Source organism: Sander lucioperca, chromosome 23, assembly GCF_008315115.2.
Source record: "Sander lucioperca isolate FBNREF2018 chromosome 23, SLUC_FBN_1.2, whole genome shotgun sequence".
Lineage (NCBI taxonomy): Eukaryota > Metazoa > Chordata > Actinopteri > Perciformes > Percidae > Sander > Sander lucioperca.
The window spans coordinates 2,170,715-2,176,001 of record NC_050195.1 but is presented as its reverse complement, the minus strand read 5'-3'; positions in this window follow the sequence as shown (position 1 = coordinate 2,176,001).

Here is a 5,287-nt window from a genome sequence, read left to right as displayed (position 1 = left end):
CTGAACATATCATCAGGGTGCCGTGTTTTGACGGAAGTTACGAGTAGCTAGATGGTGAAAGGTTATATGACGCCACTGACGGGCGACTAAATGAAATGTGACGTGTCTGAAAATAAAATAACAGATTTCTCTGAGTTTGACATTTGGTGGAAACATTTAGGATAGTGTAAGAACACAACTCATAAAAATATATAACATAGGCATGGTCGTTTTTAGACATTTTAATGCAGTAAAGTTACATATTGTATCTTTAACTGTTTTAGCTGTTATAGTTTGCCACAATTCTTTAAAGGTACACGGCGACTTATTGGGACTTTGTCTTATTCACCGTATACCCCAGAGTTAAATAAGTCCATACATACCCTTCTCATCTATGTCGTAACTCTGTTTGACGCCCCCACCGCTAGCCTGGTTAGCCCAGATCCTGGAGGTAACCGGCTCCATCTAGCCTAGCTTAACACTGATCCTGGAGGTAACCGGCTCCATCTAGCCTAGCTTAACACTGATCCTGGAGGTAACCGGCTCCATCTAGCCTATCTTAGCCCAGATCCTGGAGGTAACCGGCTCCATCTAGCCTAGCTTAGCCCAGATCCTGGAGGTAACCGGCTCCATCTAGCCTAGCTTAGCACAGATCCTGGAGGTAACTGGCTCCATCTAGCCTAGCTTAGCCCAGATCCTGGAGGTAACCGGCTCCATCTAGCCTAGCTTAGCACAGATCCTGGAGGTAACCGGCTCCATCTAGCCTACTGCTCCCAATAAGTGACAAAATAACGCCAACATTTTCCTATTTACATGTTGTGATTTGTATAGTCACACGCCCCCACCGCTAGCCTGGTTAGCTCAGATCCTGGAGGTAACCGGCTCCATCTAGCCTAGCTTAGCACAGATCCTGGAGGTAACTGGCTCCATCTAGCCTAGCTTAGCCCAGATCCTGGAGGTAACCGGCTCCATCTAGCCTAGCTTAGCACTGATCCTGGAGGTAACTGGCTCCATCTAGCCTAGCTTAGCACTGATCCTGGAGGTAACCGGCTCCATCTAGCCTAGCTTAGCACTGATCCTGGAGGTAACCGGCTCCATCTAGCCTAGCTTAGCACAGATCCTGGAGGTAACCGGCTCCATCTAGCCTAGCTTAGCACAGATCCTGGAGGTAACCGGCTCCATCTAGCCTAGCTTAGCACAGATCCTGGAGGTAACCGGCTCCATCTAGCCTACTGCTCCCAATGAGTGACAAAATAACGCCTACATTTTCCTATTTACATGTTGTGATGTGTATAGTCACAGCGTGTACAAATAACAAGGTCACATGACACACAGCCATCTTCTAACAGTATACATACTGGGAACTATATTCTCAGAAGGTGAAGCACTGCTACTTCTGCTGCTTGGGCGGAGTGATTTGCTCGCAGCACCTGAGAAGCCCCGTGGAGAGGAGCAGAGAGTAACAACAGGGATTTTCAGGTGTTGCGCTAATCACTCCGTGCTTCGCCTTCTGTGGAGAATAGTTCCCAGTATGTATACGAGTTACGACGCGCACGGAGATGAGAAGGGTATGTATGGACTTATCTAACTCTGGGGGAGACTGTGAATAAGCTAAAGTCTCAATAAGTCGCCGTGTTCCTTTTTAAATTTGGACAAAATCTTGTGAACTTAGCTGCTGGCGTAAAAAAAAACCATCCTCTCCCCTAGATCAGTAAATCCACATGGGTATTTAATAGCACATGAATGACGTCATCGAACTTTGTGTTCTTCATTCTTTCTAAACTTCACTCAGTGTTTTGATGTCAGGAATGATATGATTATTATTTATTTTATTGACACTAGCCCGGGGAAATGTCCAGGCACCGAGCTATGAATAGCTACGCTACGGCGAAAGCTCTGCATGGAGCCTCCGCAGGACCGTAATTCAAGCTTAAAGGAGAATTCCGGCCAATTTTTACGTTAATCTTGATCGCTATAAATATGCGAGTACAGTAGATAGAAAAAGACCCTACCCGAAACGATGCTGGCAAACTTGAGTTGCTGCAGTTATGTCTATGAGCTTCCACTGAGCTAAAACGGCAGTTGTCGGGGCATATTTTAGAGTTCCATTGTGCCTCTTAACAGACACAAAATGCAATTAAAGCTGCAAGCAGCGTTGGACGGGCCCTCGCGCCTCTGCGCGCGTCGGGGTTACTGGCGGACACCGCTCCTTGCTACCGTGCATTTGCATGGCACTCAGACACCGCAAATCGTCATCAATGAAAAGGGAACTCCCTGCTGAGTTCAATGATACCTCACACAAGACCCTACGTTGTACAGTTCATTAGCTGTGAAAGGGGGCGTGGCAAAATCATGGGGGGTGTGCCAAACCATGACCAATGAAAACGGAGCTCTCTGTTGAGTTCAGTGATACCTCACACAAGACTTTACCTTAAACGGGTCACCAGTTATGAAAAGGGGCGTGTCTTAAACATAGGGGGCGGGCCAAACCATCACCATTGACAAACTAGTTCATTGACACCTCACACAAGACTCTACATCAAACGGGTCAATGGGCGCTATGACCAAAAGTCATATATGTCCTCAGGACTGGACCTTGATGATTGTGTGAAATTTCAAGCAGATATGACAATTACAGCCACTTTCTCGTTCATCGCTAAACACTCAAAATGGCCGCCACGCCCACACCGTTTGACGAAAAGTTTTTCTTTTAATAACTTCATCTTTAAGGTGTTGAGATGGTACAGACCAAATTTGAAGTCCGCCGGATGAAATCTCTAGGAGGAGTTCATTAAAGTATAGCACCTTGACTTTTAGGCCTACTGCCACTAGGGGGCGCTATGACTTTAAGTAAATATCGGCCTTTATTTGTCCTCAGGGTTGGACTCTTATGCATCCTGAAAGGTTTCGAGCCAATCGGACAATGTACACGCAAGTTACACCCACTTCCTGTTTTGATGGCCAAAACGCACAAAATGGCCGCCCTGCCACGGCCACGCCCTATGACGAAAAGTTTTTCTTTTAACAACTTTTCATCTTTAATGTCTTAAGATGGCACAGACCGAATTTGAAGTTGATCGGATGAAATCTCTAGGAGGAGTTCGTTAAAGTACGACGTGTGGAAATGGTCAAAATCGCACTAATTTCAAACTTTGAAATCAAAATGGCGGACTTCCTGTTGGGTTTAGGGTATGGCTCCAATTACGTTTTTTGTACAGCTTGACATGATACATATGTGTACCAAGTTTCGTGAGTCTACGTTAAACGCACTGCAGGGGCTCAATTTCTTTAACTTTGTAGGGGGCACTAGCGAGCCATTTTTGCGCGCCTATTCCCGAAACCCTTAAAATACGTAAATTTTCACCAGACTTGATGTGACCGCCAATTTTGGTGAGTTTTTGAATATGTTAAGCCCCTCAAAAAGCCAATTCATTTGGTGTAATAATAATTCCTTCAGTTCCAATAGGGCCTTCGCCGCTGTCAGCGCTAATTAAAATGTCTGTGCAACATGAACATGGCCCTTACGTGACAACAAGATGCGTTTTCAACTCAGACTTTGTTTAAATTCACCTACCCTGTCTCGATCCTGCTGGTAGCTAGCTCGCCCTGCTAGCTACTAGCTGCCGTCCGGGATAAATTTGCTCAGCCAGGCTTCTGTGATAATCATCACGCAGCAGTCCGTGTGTATTTGTAGCTCATCCATTTTGTGTGTGATCGATCTGGTGTTGTTGAGTAGGAGGCTTGGCAGTGGCGATATGTGTGGTAGTTCCCTTAGCCGGGCTACCAGGCCCGACCGGCATCCTTGCTTCTGCTTTCTCCCAGGCTTCGTCGCCTCCCGCTCCCGACAACAATCCACTGAGCGCCCGGTGGTTTTTTCCAGCACCGATTCAAGTCGTTTTTTTTGTTTTTCTATTGACAGTACTCGCATATTTATAGCGATCAAGATTAACGTAACAATTGGCTGGAATTCTCCTATAAGTGGATAAAGGCAAATAAGAACAGCTAGAACAGTCCTGCCCTGTATGTTTTGTTGCGCTCCCGACATATGATATAATCTTGACGCCATAGTCCAAATGGCGTCCCACCAACTTCTTGATCTGGTTAACTCTTTCAAACACAAAGTCAACCCTGGTTCAACCAAGGTTGAGCCCTCAGTATGAGAGGCTCCCGGTGCAGTATGATGTACGGTGGATGACGGAACAAAAACCATGGCGCAGCTGCAACAGAGCGCTCCCTCGCCTGGTGGAATTCCAGTTTTACATTTCCAGTAACTGACAGTACAGCACCCTAATGGCAAAAAGCAGGTGTTAGTGAGGGCTAGACTATGACTGTATAAACTTTACTATTTGGCTGATTCCGGTTGCCAACATGGCCCCAGGTGTATCTGTCAAAACACGGACAGAGACGACTTCTGTCTTTTGATACTTTAATGATAATACAGTAAGCAGCAGTACAAACATGGGTGTGGGTAGATTTGTGTGTGTGTGTGCTTGGCTCTGCAAAGAAATAAATAACATTGTACAAGCTACCATACACAATGCATAAAACGTATATAGCAAATAAAAAGAATAAGCCCACTATCAATTAGCCTACATAATGGTAATGCAGTGTAACAACTTTTGGATGTAAATAATGCACCTAAAATACAAACGTTAAACAATCTAGTTATCTCTAATTAACAGCCACATGCATTTTAGCTAGCCCGTGCAGAATAAAAAACATAGAAAATCACAGGTGAACTTACTCTAAAGTTGCAAAAAATGATAAACTAATACAACAATAGGCTTAAATGAACTAGAGATTCGTCAAACTTCGGGAACAAGGTAAGAAGGCGGCTACTAGATGGGACGGATTTACTGGCTCTCAGGAGTAGCAGCTCACCTGGGAAGCTGTCCTTTTGGGCTCTTTGGAAGGCAAGGGTCTCTTTCTGGTAGTCTGCGGCCGAAGGACTCCTGTGCTGGTCCAACGCCCCTTGAAGCGCCAGCGATGTAACATGGATGAGCTCCCTCTAGGCATTTCATTTGTCCGCATCTGGAACTTGAGGCTCTACTGCTGTGGATGTGACTCTGCAGAAGGTCGACTTCTGGAGTTCTGGTACCTTTTCCTCAATTGAAGTGGTCGGTTTCACTGACCAGGGTAACCTGTATAGGCTAACTCAGCTTGAGGGGGTTCACTGTAGGACTGCCCATAGGATGGCCTTCCTGGCCTAAGCATCTGTGCAGGTGAACCTCTAGGGCAGGGGTTTTCAAATTGGGTGAATGTGAGCCTCCCCTTAGAGTAGTTAGGGACAGCCGAGCCCCCCCTTCCC